This window comes from Equus asinus, chromosome 15, assembly GCF_041296235.1.
Source record: "Equus asinus isolate D_3611 breed Donkey chromosome 15, EquAss-T2T_v2, whole genome shotgun sequence".
Classification (NCBI taxonomy): Eukaryota; Metazoa; Chordata; class Mammalia; order Perissodactyla; family Equidae; genus Equus; species Equus asinus.
The window spans coordinates 26240353-26257296 of NC_091804.1; the positions used below are offsets into that span (position 1 = coordinate 26240353).

Consider the following 16944-nt stretch of genomic DNA (forward strand, 5'->3'; position numbering starts at 1 on the left):
GCTAACATTCGGATTATAGGGGTCTCAGAAGGAGAAGAGAGAGACAAAGGGGCAGAAAATTTATTTGTGGAAATAATAGAGGAAAATTTTCCTCACCTGAGGAAGGAAACAGACATCCAAGTTCAGGAAGCACAGAGAGCTCCAAACAAGAGCCCAACAGTGTGCTTCCCTCTCGTCAGGAGACCATAAGAACCAGGAGTGACCCCTTTGTGGGCTACTTGTGTTCTTCTGCTGTGGCAGGGTTGCTCCCACTGCAGGTACCCAGGGAGTCTGGTCTTTCCTTCCCTGGCCAGCTGTTTGTAAATCGGGTTTGGAGGGGCCTCAGCACTGTTGGCTACAAAGTTTATTAGCACACTCTAATTGCAAGTGTCCTCTTAATTGGGTTGGTACTCAGTGTAGCTGGTTGCTAGGCTCAGGGGCGTACAGTTGTGATAGGCCTGAGGCCAACAAGGCTGATGTCAGTTCTCTTAGGAGTGCAGCTGAGTGGGGCTAGCCCTTGACATGGAGCACTCAGTTGTTTCAGGCTTTGGAAGGTGGGGCTGATCCTTTTTATGGCTATTTGTGAAGCACAAGTCTTCTGCCGCTGATAAGCCTCACCCCCCTCTGGACCGCATACACTGTCAGCACAGTCCTGGTCCGTGCACACTTCTCAACCCCCTGGAGCATACCCCACTGCCACCCTGCAGTGGCCCCCACCTCTGCCCCAATGCCCCCCACAGTTCACCTGGTCCTCACACAAGCCCTGCCCCACAGAGGCAGACACCCTTGCCTGCCTGTAGAGGATCAAGGCACTCAGTCAATGCAGGCTGAAAAGTAACCTGAGGGCTTGCTGTTAGGTGGGGCCAGTCCCTAGGGTGGGTTGCCTGCCCTGGCTGAACTGGATTAAATCTGTGCTCTAGTGGGTGTGGCAGACCCCTGGGCTAACAGCCCAAGGGACACACCTCAATGGCCCCCACTGGTGTCTGTATCAGCACACCTGGATCAGCTCAGAATGACAGCTCCCACCAATGTCTCAGTCTCAGGAGAGGATCCTCCTCTCACCAAGATGCCCCCAGAGCCCACCAGGTGAGTCTTGTTTCACCAAAGGACAGTCAGCCTTCTCTCTGGTGATTTTAGGTTGCTGCAATGAGTGAGTTTGTGCGTGGGCCCTTTAAGACCCGGATCTTTTCAGCTTTCGGCCAATAGCTTTTCTGGGGTGTCCTCGCTGCAGTTAATAGCCAGCAAAGCCAGACAGTAAGACCCCCATCTCAGTTGGGCTGAGTCCGAAGGATGGTTATAGCGGTATTGCCCCCGCTCCAGACCTCACTCCTCCAGGGAGGGCTGCGTACCTTAGGTTGGCTTCCGCCTGGCCAGCTGAGAAGCTCCGCTGCTCCCATAGGTGGCCTTTTTCCTCTCTGGCCAGAGTTACTGCCTCTTCTGCTTTCGTCAGGACTGTCCCTTGTCGTGGGGGTTCTTTTTATCCAGTTTTCAGTTTTCAATCCAGGGTGATTCTTCCCAAAATTGTTGTAACCTGGTTGTGTTCGTGGGAGGAGGCGAGTTCAACATCTGCTCACAGCGCCATCTTGACAAGAACCTCTCCTAAATGTATTTCTAATTATTTTATTTTTGTAATTCTTTCTGATGTGAATGAGATGTTTTTATTTTGCTATTATACATTTTAAGTTGTTATTGTCGGCATATACCAACACCATTGATTTTTAAATATTTATTTAGTAATTAAACCTACCACTATTTTGGAACATATGTCTCATATGTTGACTGACCATATTGGCAAAAACACTCTACCTGGGTATTATGTACGTAATTTATATTAGTTAGCTAGTGCATTTTCTTGGGCCATTATGAATGTAAATTTGGTTTAATCATGAGATACTATTTTAAAAAGTCGTCATAGGGGCTGGCCTGGTGGTGCAGCAGTTAAGTTCACATGTTCTGCTTCTCAGCAGCCCAGGGTTCGCCAGTTCAGATCCCGGGTGCAGACATGGCACCATTTGGCAAACGCCATGCTGTGGTAGGCGTCCCACATATAAAGTAGAGGAAGTTAACTCAGAGCCAGGCTTCCTCAGCAAAAAGAGGAGGACCAGCAGTAGTTAGCTCAGGGCTAGTCTTCCTCAAAATAAATAAATAAATAAATAAATAAATAAAAAGAAAAAGTCATCATAGGGCCAGCCCCAGTGGCCTAGTGGTTAAGTTCAGTATGCTTGGCTTCTGGCGGCCTGGGTTCAGTTCTTGGGTGCAGACCTGCACTGCTCTGTTAGTGGCCATGCAGTGCTGGTGGCCCACATACTAAAAAATGCATAAAGATTGGCACAGATATTAGCTCAGGGTGAATATTCCTCAGCAACCCCCCCCCCCACACACACACACAAACTTCATAAATTATCTGCAAGACAGTAACATCCAAGAAAGCCACAAAATTTAATTTTAAGACAAGTGACAAATTTGCAATAAAGGAGCAATGTCGTCACTTGGCTTATAGTTTATTAAATTTGAATATCTATGCAGAAACCATAGTAATGGTAATCTTAGTAAAAAAAAGTGCCTTTGATAATAACAGCTACCATTTGTCAAGACTTTTACTATGTACCAGTCATTAGGATAGATATTTTGTATTGGTTATTTCAATTAATGCTCACAGCAATCTAGTAAATATATATCATTATCCTTATTTTACAGATGATAAAACTGAAGCTCAAGGAGCTAAAATTGCCTATCTATGGTTACATAGCTAATTAATGATAAAGATAGAATTTAAACCCAAGTTATCCAACTTTAACTCCAAAGACATGCTTTTGACACTTGATTACTTCCTCTAAGAGGTATAATACAAAAAATTCATCAACTCCAATTCATCACTGGTGATGAGAGTTTAGTATAGTATATAGTTGACTCACAGATGGTTAAGAACACCACTTATTTCTGTTCAGGGCCTTAATTTTGTTACTTTGAATAGAATAAACACAACCAACCGAGGTGGAATAACTGGGATTAAATTTACCCTCTCACCTGAAACAACTAAAAAGCATAACAAAATATATGAAGTAATGGTTTCAGTGGACACCAGGTATGAAAGCCAGTGTTCCCTGAAAGATGGAAAACAAGTGAGCCTTATGATTAGCTTAGTGACTGGCAACTTTCCAGGCCATGGTGCAGTGAGGAGGAATCCAGGCAAAGTGGCAATCTCCCTAAATTGATGAAGACAATGCTATGAGCCAAAGCACATAAAGTCTGCAGGGCAGAGTATCAGAGAGGAAATTGCTGCACAGAGAAAGAACTCCAGAAATCTTCAGAAGATCTCGCTAAAGTATATAGCAGCCTATGAAGAAACTCCCTGAAGCTGGGGAAAGAATTGCTGCAAAGGATTAGCAGGAAAAAAAACACCGATGATCACACAGGGCTGGGACTAGTACCTATTCCCACCATTCAGAGTGGAAAAACTTCATAATTCAAGGCATAAGGAAGAGTATTCAGAAGAGTTTTGCCTTAATACTGGGGAAATACTAGTTCTAGGCTAAAGGTTGCTCTGGTCCAGCCTAACAAAGCTTAAATTCAAGATCTGGAAGAATAAAAATGTTTCCAAGTAACTTGACTATACCCCAGAACAAAGCTCAACAATACTTACAAGAATACAAAAATATACATCACCCAACAAGGTAAAATTTACAATGTCTGACCATCCAAACAAAAATTGCCACACATTCAAAGAGGCAGAAAAATATGACCTTTAATTAGGACAAAAATTAATCAGTAGAAACCAACCCAGGGGCTAGCCTGGTGGCATAGTGGTTAAGTTCATCTACTCCACTTCGGCAGCCTGGGGCTTGCTGGTTCAGATCTTGGGTGCGGACCTACACACCACTCAAGCCATGCTGTGGCAACATCCCACATAGAAAAACTAGAATAACTTACAGCTAGGATATACAACTATGTACTGGGGCTTTGGGGAGAAAAAAAAGAGGAAGATTGGCAATAGATGTTAGCTCAGAACCAATCTTCCTCACCAAAAAAAAAAAAAAGCCTACTTAGAAAAAAAAAGAAACCAACCCAGAAATGATACATATGGTAGAATTAGTAGCAAGGACATTGAAATAATTATTGTTACTGTATGCCTTATGTACAAGAGGCTAAAGAAAGGATCGAGCATGGTAAGTGGAGACGTGGAAGACAAAAATGGCCCCAATCAAATTTGTAAAGATGAAAAATATATTGGATGAGATTAATGACATATTAGACATTGCAGAAGAGATTAGTGAACTTGAAGACACAGCAATAGAAACTATCCAAAGTGAAACACACAAAGAAAAATGACTGAAAAGTACATATACAGAGTTATCAGTGAACTCTGGGACAATTTTAAGCAGGCTTATATATGTGTAATTGGAATTCCTAAAAATAGAAGGAAGGGAGAATCAGGAAAAAAAATTGAAAAAATAATGGCGATTCTTTTCTAAATATGATGAAAACTATAAATACATAGATCCAAGAAGTTCAAACTCAAACACAGGAAACATGAAGAAACCTATACCAAGACACATCATAATCAAATTTCTTAAAACTCATGATAAAAAGAAAATCTTAGCAAAGATAAAAATAACAAAAAAGGAGATAAAACAATAAAAATACTTGGGACTGGCCCTGTGGCGCAGCAGTTAAATGCACACTTTCTGCTTCAGCAGCCCGGGGTTCGCTGGTTTGGATCCCAGGTGTGGACATGGCACTGCTTGGCATGCCATGCTGTGGCAGGCATCCCACATATAAGGCAGAGGAAGATGGGCATGGATGTTAGCTTAGGGCCAGTCTTCCTCAACAAAAAGAGGAGGATTGGCAGCAGATGTTAGCTCAGGGCTAATCTTCTTCAAAAAATAAATAAATAAATAAAAGTAAGAAAAATAATTAATACAAAAGAAAGCTGAAAAGAACAAAGAACACATAGGATAAATAGAAAACAAAGAACAAGATGGCAGATTTAAACTCAATCATATCAATAATCACATTAAATGCAAATGGTCTAAACATCAATATTAAAAGGCAGAAATTGTCAAATTGGATAGAAAAGCAAGACCCAACTACAAATGTCCTCCAAGAAACTCACTTTAAATATAAAAGCATAAATAAAAAGGTAAAATAATGGAAAAAGATATACTAGCACTTATCAAAAGAAAGCTAGAATGGCTCTATTAATATCAAATAAAGTAGATTACAAGGCAGAGAGTATTACCAGGAATAATAATAAAGAGGTCAATTCATCAAGAGGATATAATAGTCCTAAATGTTTATAAACTTAACAACAGAGCTTCAAAATACATGAAACAAGAACTGTGATAGACTTGCAAGGAGAAACAGGCAAATTCAGCATTATGGTAAGAGATTTCAACATCCCTATCTTAATAATCAATAGAGCAAATAGAAAAAAGTCAACAAGGATATGGAAGACTTGATCAACCCTATCAACTGATATTTGACCTAACTAGTATTTATAGACTAATCCACCCAACAACAGCAGAATGCATTCTTTTCAAGTGCACAGAGAATATTTACCATGATTGACAATATTCTGGGCTAAAAATAAGTCTCAATAAATTTTAAATGATTTAAGTCACACAGGATATGTACTTTGACCACAGTGTAATTAAATTAGAAGTCAATAACAAAAAGATCACTGAAAAATACCCAAATATTTGGAAACTAAATAACATACTTCTAAATAACCCATGAGTCAAAGAAGAAATCAAAAGAAAAGGTAGAAAATATTGTGAATTGAATAAAATTTATGGGATGCCAATAAAGCAGTATTTGGAAACTTATAGTGCTAAATTCCTATGTTAGAAAAAGAGGATGTTCTCAAATCACCTTAAAGACCTAGAAAAAGAAGAGCAAATGAAACCCAGAGTAAGCAGATAAAAGGAAATAATAAAATTGAGGAAAAATGGAAATAATAAAGAATTAAAAAAGCAGAAATTAGTGAAATAGAAAAACAATAAAGAAAATAAATGAAAACAAAAGCTGGTTATTTGAAAAGATCAATGAAATTGATAAACATGTAGCCAGACTGATTAGGGAAAAAAGAAGGAAGAAATAAATTACCTGGTTAGAAATTAGAGAGAGGATATCACTAGAGATTCTGCAGATATTAGAAGGATAATAAGGAAATATCAGGAACAACTTTATGCCAATACATTTAGATGAAATAGACAATTAGATGAATTTCAGCAATTTAGATGAAATAGACAAGTTCCCTGGAAGACAGAAACTACCCAAATTCACTCAAGAAAAAAAAATCATATAACAATATTCCTAAATCTATTAAAGAAATTGAATTTGTCGTTCAAACTCTTCCCATAAGGAAAATTCTAGGCCCAATTGGCTTTATCGGTAAATTCTACCAAATATATAAGGAAGAAATAATACCAATTCCACACAAACTCTTCTGAAAAAGTAAGAAAGAAGGGAACATATACCAACTCATTATGAGTCTAGGATTACTCTCATACCAAAATCAAAGACATTACGGAAAAAGAAAACGAAAGACCAATATACATCATGAATATAGATGCAAAATTCTTCACAAAATTTTGGCTATTCAAATCCGACAATGTACTAAAAGGGATAATACATTATGACCAAGTGGTTTATCTCAGGAATGCAAGGTTGCTTTAACATTCAAAACTCTATCAATGTAATTTACCATTTTAACAGACTAAAAAAGAAAAGCTATATGATCATTTAAGTAGATGCATAAAAAACATTTGACAAAAATCCAACATCCATTTCTGATTTTTAAAAAAAATCTTAGCTAACCAGAATAGAAAAGAACTTCCTCAACCTGATAAAGAGCATCTACAAAAAACCTACAGCTAACATCATACTTAATGATTAAAGACATTTTCCCTCTATGATACGGAACAAGACAAGGATATCTGTTCTTGCACCTTCTAGTCATCATTGTACTGAAGGTTCTAGCCAATACACTAAGGCAAGAAAAAGAAATAAAATCCACCCAGTTTGGCAATGAAACGTTACAACTGTATGTATTTGCAGAAGACATGATAGCTTATGTAGAAAATCCAATGAAATCCTCAAAAACTCTACTAGAACTAATAAGTAAGTTTAGCAAGGTTGAAGCATTCAAGATGAATATACAAAAATCAATTGTATTTTTATATAGTAACAAAGACAATAGAAATTGAAATGTAAAAAAAATACCATTTATAATAGTATCAAAAATATTAAATTCTTCGTGATAAACCTATACAGACCTATATACTGAAACTATAAGACATTGCTGAGAGAAATTAAATATGCCCTGAATAAGTAGAGATATATACTTCATGGATCAGAAGACTCAATGTTGTCAAGATGTCAGTTCCCTCTATGTCAGTCTATAGATTCAATAAAACCCTAATCAAAATCCCAGCAGGAATTTTTAGAAGTTTTCAAGCTTATTCTAAAATTCATATGGAAATACAAAGAACCTAGAATAGCCAGCACAACTTTGAAAAAGAGGAACAAAGTTTGAAGATTTACTCTCCCTGACTTAAAGACTTAGAAAGTAATCAACAAAATGTGGTATTGGAATAAAGATAGAGAAATAAGTTAATGGTTTAAAATAAAGAGTCTAGGAATAGACTCACACATATATGGTCAATTGATTTCCAACAAAGCTACAAAGGATAGTCTTTTCAGCACATGGTGCTCGTGCTGGAAGAATTAGATATCCATATGCAATAAAATGAAATTCAACCCATAACCTCACACTGTTTACAAAAATTAATTTGAAATGGACTGTAGACATAAATGTAAAATCTTATTATATGGTGAGACAAACAATAAAGTGTTTAAAACAAAATATAGGGGAAAGTTTTTGTGACTGTGGGTTAAGTAAAGATTTCTTAAACATGACTTGAAAAGTACAATGTATAAAAGAAAAAAATTAATAAATTGAGCTTCATCAAAATTAAGAACTTCTACTCTTCAAAAGATACTGTTAAAGACAATGAAAATCCAAGCCTCTGGGAGAAATTATTTACAAATAACTTCTCTGTCAAAGGACTTGTATCCAGAAGATAATAAGAAATATAAGAAAACAACCCAATTTTTTTAAATGGGCAAAATATTTGAACAGACACTCTACCAAAGGAAATATTCAGATAGAAATAAGCTCATTAGGAAAATACAAATTTAAACCACAGTGAGATACCACTACACCCACCTATTAGAATTTCTAAAATTAAAAAGACTGACCATATGGAGTGTTGATGAGGACGTGGAACAAATGGAACTCTCATACATGTCAGGTCTAGGATTTGATTTTACCCTACTTACAAGTTAATAAGTTAGCTTGGGGGCCGGCCTCGTGGTGCAGAGGTTAAGTTTGCAGGTTCCACTTCTCGGCAGCCCAGGGTTTGCCAGTTCGGATCCCTGGTGCAGACATGGCACCGCTTGGCAAAAAGCCATGCTGTGGTAGGCATCCCACATATAAAGCAGAGGAAGAGGGGCGTGGATGTTAGCTCAGGGCCAGTCTTCCTCAGCAAAAAGAGGAGGATTGGTAGTAGTTAGCTCAGGGCTAATCTTCCTCAAAAAAAAAAAAGTTAGCTTGTTATTGTTTCATGGATGCTGACAGAAGATATGAGACTCTTGGGTCAGAGACAAAGTACTTTATTACTTGCCATATAGCAAGCAGCTTGAGCATCAACCTTTTGCATCAGTTCCCCTTGCTTGCAAGTTCAACAGGGACAACACAGAGGACCCAGATGAATGTCTGCAAATACAGTGAAATGTTTTACATAAGAGGAATGCTGAGCTCGGGGAACCCATTATTTTGTTTTGTTTATTGTAACAACTACAGTTTATTTTATTTACATCATAATGTAATATTTTTATTGAGGTATAACTGACATACATTAGTTACAGGTGCACAACATAATAATTCAATATTTGTATATATTGCAAAATGATCACCACAATGTCTAGTTAACATCCGTCACCATACATAGTTACAGAATCTTTTTTCTTGTGATGAGAGCTTTTAAGATTTACTCTCTTAGCAACTTTCAAATATGAAATACAGTATTATTAACTGTAGTAACCATGCCGTACATATATCCCCATTATTTATTTTATAACTGGAAATTTGTGCCTTTCATCTCTCTTCACCCATTTCACCCACCCCCAACCTCTGGCAACCACCAGTCTGTTCTCTGTATCTATGAGCTTTGGAAACCCACTGTTTTAAAGCAAGCAGTAATCAAGCCTGCTTTTTGTCCTAGGGAGATATTAACTCCTACCTTAAGGTTGCTTGCTACAAAGGCAATCCTGAGAAATGTCCTGGGTAAAGGGCTATCAATTTCTTGCTTCTTGGAATACTCTGTAAGATGAAAGGGAACATGAGACCCATGGCAGTGTCCTAACAACATCCACCTTCAGTCCCAAATCATCTTAGCTTCTGATGGATTTTCACATGAGTAAGTCATTCTGTTGGCCACTCTGATTAATATGACTGATAGAGGCTGGAACCAAATCCATTCAATTTATCTCATATAGCATAGGCCACTGCCAATAGGTCTCTAAGCAACAGGATGAGGCCAACCTGCAGTACTGACCTCAACCATGTCTTCCAGGGTCCCAGACTCAGTCAACTATGAATAAATCCCAGAGAGGATCAACAGGTCTTATTTCAGACAGCCAAGATGTAGTCTAAGGCCAGTCTCAATCACCATTCATAGCACAACCAAGGCCACTCAGGCATCATGAGAGGCATATGATTTTGTACTTGTCAGACTGAAACATGGTTATGCCAATCTGTGAGCTTGCATATGTGCACATGTTGGGAGAACTTGGGGAAATCCTCTTTGGGGAGCTGATATTTATAGTATCAGGCACGGAAGGTGCAGTGTCGGGCCAAGTCCACATGAATTTATCTGTTTTCACAGCACATGGACAGGGATGACAAACCCAGCAGCAGGTGAGATTGCCAGCCTGATGGCAGTCAGACTCAAACAAACCATATGATTATTTTGCTAGGTTGCAATGCTGAATCTAAAGGACAAAGAAAACTTTAATTGTTCCCCATCTCTCCACATTTCCCAGGGCTTAAGATGTTCCTTCTCTGGGTGCTGAGGTTGTTGCTGTCCTTCCATAGCCACAATGTGTGTCTATAGTGTATCCTATCCCAGTAGCTGTAATTTCACCTTTTCTTCAGTTCTTCTCTACTCACACCAGACTTTTCATCTGAAAAGGTCAAATGCCAGTGGGACAAGGACATTTTTAAAAATTGATGAAAACACATTATATCCTCTCCCCAGCCTGCTTGGGCAACTGTAGGAAGACTTAGCCAGTAGTATACTCAACCATGTAGTGATTGTTCTCATGATTTAGGACCATGTCAGTCTAACAAAAGAATCTAGGTAGCTGAATCAGAATTAAATTTGAATGCCCTAGACATCCTTTTGGCTGGGCTGTTCCCTAGAGGGTGTAACAACCAGGCTGACCTGGAGCTACTGTTGGGAGAAAGAAAGGTACATTATGTCCAGGAATAGTCAGGCAGAAACCTAAATTTCCAAAATAGGTCTATATAACTCTTCACCTCATTCATCTTGATCATTAACCATTAAGCACATAAGAGGAGATGATTTCTTTCTAGAGATAGCCACATTCCATAACTAAATTTCCTTTCTAAGATGTGTGGACCAGGAGAGTTAAAGAGATAAGAGTCAGAAATTGTTTTGAGTTAATTTTTTAAAAGTCCATTCAATGTCCACTTCTGTTCAACATTGTCCTGGAGGTTCTAGCCAGGGTAATTAGGCAAGAAAAAGAATAAAAATGCATCCAGATTTGAGAGAAAGAAGTAAAACTTTCTCTATTGACATGCTTTATCTTTATGACATGATTTTGTACATAGTAAATCCTAAGTAATCCACAAAATACCATAAGAACTACTAAGTATGTTCAGCAAGGTTGCAGGATACAAGATCAAAATACAAAATCAATTCTATTTCTGTACACTAGCATGGAGCAATGTAAAAATGAAATTAATAAAACAATTCAATTTATGATAGCATCAATAAATAAAATGTTTAAGTATAAATTTAGCAAAAAACTTCAAGACTTGTATACTAAAAACCAAAAACATTGTTGAAAGAAATTAAAGCAGATCTTAATAAATGGAAAGACATTCCCAGTTCATGGATTGGAAGACTTAATATTGTTAAGGTGGAAATAATTCCCAAATTGAGCTCCACATTCAACTCAATCCCTATTAAAATTCCAGCTGCCTTTTCTTTGCAGAAATTATCAAACTGATCCAAAACTTCATGTAGAAATGCAAGGGACCTAGAATGGCCAAAACAATCTTGAAAAAGAGGCAGATTGAGGACTCACTGGTGGCTGTAGCCAGGTTTGCCTTGGTGAGTGGAAGTCTATGTTGCTGAGCACGTGCATAACATAAAACACTTACACACACACACCTGGAAATAATGTTTAGCCAAATATCCTGGCATGCTGTAGTCCAGCCAAGTTGACACATAAAATTAACAATTACAGTATTGGCCTAAGGATAGATGAATAGATCAATGGAATAGAATTGTTTAGAAATAAATCCATTCATTTACAGTCAATTGATTTTTGACAGATGTGCCAACCATTCAGTGGGGGAAAAATAGTCTTTTCAACAAATGGTGCTGGGACAATTGGATAGCCACAGGCAGAAGATTGAAGTCAGATGCCTAACTCTTGCCACATGCAAAAGTTCTTTCACAATGGATCATAGACCTAAATGGAAGAGCTAAAACTATAAAACTCTTAAAAGAAAACATAAGAATAAACCTTCGTGGTATTAGATTAGGCAGTGGTTTCTTAGATATGGCACCAAAAGTACAATTGAAAAGAAAAAAAAGATAAATTGGGCTTCATCAAAATTTAAGACTTTTGGGGCTGGCCCCATGGCATAGTGGTTAAGTTCGGCACACTCCATTCAGCAGCCCAGGTTCACAGGTTTGGATCCTGGCACAGACCTACACCACTTGGTAGCCATGTTGTGGCAGGGACCTACATATAAAGTGGATGAAGACTGGCACAGATGTTAGCTCAGGGCTAATCTTCCTCAAGCAATAAAAGAGGAAAATTGGCAACAGATGTTAGCTTAGGGCTAATCTTCCTCAGCAAAAAAAAGTTTAAACTCTTGTGCTTCAAAGAACACCATCAAGAAAGTGAAAAGATAACCCACAGAAAAATATTTGGGAGAAAATATTTGTAAATCATATATCTGGTAAGGATTTTGTATCCAGAATATATAAAGAACTCTTACAACTTAACAACAAACAGACAAATAAGCCTATTTAGAAATGAGCAAAGGATTTAAACAGACATTTCTCAAAAGAAGATATACTAATGGACAATAAGCACGTGAAAAGATGCTCAACGTCATTGGTCATTAGAGACATGCAAATCAAAACCACAATGAGGTAGCATTTCATGCCCATTACAATGGCTATAATCAAAAAGAAAGATAATAGCAAGTGTTGACAAGGATGTGGGGAAATTGGTTTATTGCTTATGGGATTGTTAAATGGTATGGTGCACCCACTTTGGAAAATAGCTTGAGAGTGCCTCAAAATGTTAAACATAAAATTATCATGTGACCCAACAATTCCACTCCTAGGTATGCACCCAAAAGAAATGAACATAAATCCATACAAAAACTTGTACACAAATGTTCAAAACAGCATTATTCATACTGTCCCAAAAGTAGAAACAACTCAAATGCCTATCAACAGATGAATGTATAAATGAATGTAGTATATTCATAAAATGAAATATTATCCAGCCATGAAAAAGAATGAAGTACTGATGTATGCTACAACATGGATGAACTTTGAAAACATTACGCAAAGTCGAAGAAGCCAGTCAGAAAAGACTACATATTGTATGATGGTTGCACAACTCTGTAAACATGTTAAAAACCACTGTATTGTACATTTCAAAAGGATGAATTTTGGGGCCAGCCCCATGGCCGTGTGGTTAGGTTCATGCGCTCCACTTCGACAGTCTGGGGTTTGCTGGTTCAGATCCTGGGTGTGGACCTAGCACCATTCGTCATGCCATGCTGAGGCGGTGTCCCACATAGAAGAACTAGACAAACCTACAACTAGGATATATAACTAGGTACTGGTGGGGTTGGGGAAGGAAAAAAAAGAGGAAGAGTGGCAACACATGTTAGCTCAGGGCCAATCTTCCTCACCAAAAAAAGCAGGGGGGATGAATTTTGTGTTATGTGAATTATATCTCAATAAAACTGTTATTTAAAAAAATGTTTATTCCATCTCTCAATGATGCCAGCTGTCTGAGGATGATAAAGGGAGTGAAATGACTATCAAATATTTTTAATATCAGCCCATCGTTGAATGAGCTTTTGCAAGAAATGTGCACTATTATCATGGTCCAAAAAGCCAAAAGCATGACACACATTAGTTTCAAGGGCCACAAAATGGCTAGAGTTGGCTGATCAGACTAGAATAGCAAAACCATAATTTGAGAAAGAGTCAATGCAATGAGACACTAATGGAAGTCCTCAGAAGGGATCAAAGGTCTGCTGTCATCAATTCTACAGGAGCCAGTAGGGTTAATACCCAGTGCAATATAGCTTCATTCACCATAAGACAAATAAGCCAACTTTTGGCAGAAGTCACAAGTCTGGCATGCAGTGGTAGCTTCTGCATCAGAAACATAGAGTCCTTTACTTTGTGCCCAGTCCTTGATGTGCTGCCATGTCCAATGTGATGATGGATCTAGGTAGCAGCTGTGGCAATCTGTGTGGTGCAGGCTTGATCAGTAGCTTGATTCCAGTTGGTCTCATCAAAGAATGAGCCCTGATTGTGTACATCAGATGAGTGATGCAGACTGTTTGATTGACATCTGTAATTTGTTTCTATAGTTCATGACCCAAAGAGGGGTGCCTTTAATCTGCCAGTCTGTAGTCTTCCAAACAGCAGATCAGACAGCTAGGCCATTGGCAACAGCCCAAGAGTCAGTAAAAATATAACACGACGAGTCCTAAGGTAAAGGTGATGGCTTTAATTTCAGCTCATTGTGCTAATTGGCCCTTACTGCAGTTGGCATTTGAGAATTGTCACTTGGGCCAACCGTCCAGTGGACACCATCAGCTTTTGTTTTAGCAAAACCATCAATGAACCAGGTTTAGGCATTTAGGAGTACCTCTGTAAATCAAGGACCCAACTGAGCCAGTGAGGGGAGAAAGTTTTCACGTAAAGCCAATGTATCACTAGGGCCAGCCTAGCTGCGCTCTTGAGTACAGATCTTCCTCAACTTACGATGGGATTACATCCCAATAAGCCCTTTGTAAAGTGAAAATATTGTAAGTCGAAAATGTATTTAATACACCTAACCTACCAAACATCATAGTTTGGCCTAGCCTACCTTAAACATACTCAGAACACTTACATTAACCTACAGTTGGGCAAAATCATGTAATACAAAGCCTATTTTATAATAAAGTGTTGAATATCTCATGTAGTTTATTGAATACTGTTCTGAAAGTGAAAAACAGAATGGTTATCTGGGTACAGATGCCAGCATATCGGTTGTTCACTCTCATGATCGCATAGTTGACTGGGAGCTACAGCTCACTGCCACTGCTCAGCATTTAGGGAAACTATCACATATCACTAGCCCTGGAAAAAATAAAAATTCAAAATATGAAGTATGGTTTCTACTGAATGCATATCATTTTCACATGATCATAAAGTTGAAAAATCATAAATTGAACCATCCTAAGTCAGGGACCATCTGTATGCCATTTCTATTTGAATAGTGAGGTCTGTTGGCCCCATTCCTGGTTAGTTGTAAAGTTCTTGTTGATCCACGCAAAATGGAACTATCAGGCTGAAGAGTCACACAGCCTCTATAGGTCAGGCATTTAGTTTCAACCTGGGCTCAGTAGGAGGTAACAGTTGCCTTTTCTTTTAAAAATTATTTTATTGAGGTCATATTGGCTTACAACACTGTAAATTTTTTAGGTGTACATCATTATATTTCAGTTTCTGTATGAACTGAATCATGTTCACCACCAACAGTCCAGTTTTTATCCGTCACAGTTCATATGTGCCCCTTTACCCCTTTCACCCTCCCTCCATCCCTGTCTCCTCTCATAACCACTAATCTGTTCCCCTTATCCATGTGTTTGTTTGTTTAGCTTCCACATATGAGTGAAAGCATATGGTATTTGTCTTTCTCTGTCTGACTTATTTCACGTAGCATAATACCCTCAAGGTCCATCCATGTTGTCCCAAATGGCACGATTTTGTCTTTTTTTATGGCTAAGCAGTATTTCATTGTATATTTATGCCACATCTTCTCTATCCATTCATCAGTCGATGGGCACTTGGGTTGCTTGCACGTCTTGGCTATTGTGGATCATGCTGCAATGAACATAGGGGTGCATAAGTCTCTTTGAATTGTTGATTTCAAGTTCCTTAGATAAATACACAGTAGTGCGATAGCTGGATTGTATGGTATTTCTATTTTTAATATTTTGAGAAATCATTGTACTGTTTTCCATAGTGGCTGTACCAGTTTGCATTCCCACCAGCAGTGTATGAGGGGTCCATTTTCTCCATATTGTCTCCAACATTTGTTGTTTTTAGTCTTGGTAATTACAACCATTCTAACACGTGTAAGCTGATATCTCATTGTAGTTTTGATTTGCATTTCCCTGATGATTAGCAGTGTTGAACATCTCTTCATGTGCCTATTGGCCATCTGTATATCTTCTTTGGGAAAATGTCTGTTCGTATCCTCTGCCCATTTTTTGATCATTTTGTTGTTTTTTTCTTGTTGAGTTGTATGAGTTCTTTATATATTTTGGAGATTAACACCTTGTTGGATATATGATTTGCAAATATTTTCTACCAGTTGGTGGGTGAAGGAGACCTGGCATGAAATGTGGTTGTTCTTGCACGCGAGGCATCCACAAGACTGGCTGGACTTTTCTGCAAACAGAATGTTCTGCCTGGTGAACTCACAAGGCCCCAAGAAAAACATTGCTTGCAAACAAGAATGTTTTATCAGCTCCTCAAAAGGAGCAAGCCTGGGACCTGGGACCTTGGGAGTTTGAAACATTATGAAGGAACCTGTTATGAACAGATGTGTAGGGGAAAGGTCATTATTGTGGGACGCTTGCGCAGGTTTAGGTCGCTGACTCACTGCTTTGGCAAAAGGCCGGCTTTGTTTAGGGGCTACAAGAATAAAGAGCCCGGCTAGCTCGGGGTATAGAATAGAGAGAAGACTACTACACAGCAACCGGTGTTCGTGTATTCATTTCGTCAGCAACATCTGGCGCCCAACGTGGGGCACGACCAGACTGAAAGGGTAAGCACCCCGGGCATTGCGAAAGGGGGACTTTCAGGATCTGACGAAACCGAAAGGGACTTCACCCCGGAAAAGTGAAAGGGGGACTTTCGGGAATAGGCACATCTCGTCGCGGGGCTCGACGAGACGGAAAGGGTAAGCACCCCGGAAAAGTGAAAGGGGGACTTTCGGGAATAGGCACATCTCGTCGCGGGGCTCGACGAGACGGAAAGGGTAAGCACCCCGGAAAAGTGAAAGGGGGACTTTGGGAATCGGCACATCTCGTCGCGGGGCTCGACGAGACCGAAAGGGTAAGCACGCCAGAAAAGTGAAAGGGGGACTTTTGGGAATAAATAAATCATGGGGAATTCTAATTCCCTAAGGTCACAGTATTTAGACCTCATAAAGGGACTCCTTAAGTCCATCGGGATGAAAGCGTCCTCTCGGCGCTTGAATGAATTATTTCTGCATATTGAATGCCATTGTTATTGGTTTCGTCATCAGACAAAGGCTCAGTTAAATTTGGGGGAGTAGAAGCAAGTTCAAAAGGAGTTGCGGAAGCAACATCAGCGGGGAAACGTTATG

At 38.9% G+C, this 16944-nt stretch overlaps 1 protein-coding gene across 9 annotated transcripts in view; it reads left to right on the forward strand.

Moving 5' to 3' along the window:
• The window catches only part of ASIP (agouti signaling protein), a 116879-nt gene that overhangs the window by 35992 nt on the left and 63943 nt on the right, over positions 1–16944 (forward strand). For 2 of the 9 annotated variants that reach the window (XM_070485793.1, XM_044748287.2), the window contains exon 1: positions 127–16380. The exons of 6 other annotated variants lie outside the window; for them this stretch is intronic. The gene's annotated coding sequence lies outside the window, so the exon portion shown is untranslated. Of the gene's footprint in view, positions 1–126; positions 16594–16944 lie in introns of those variants that run through there. One more of the 9 variants, XM_014831487.3, reaches the window with a different exon arrangement.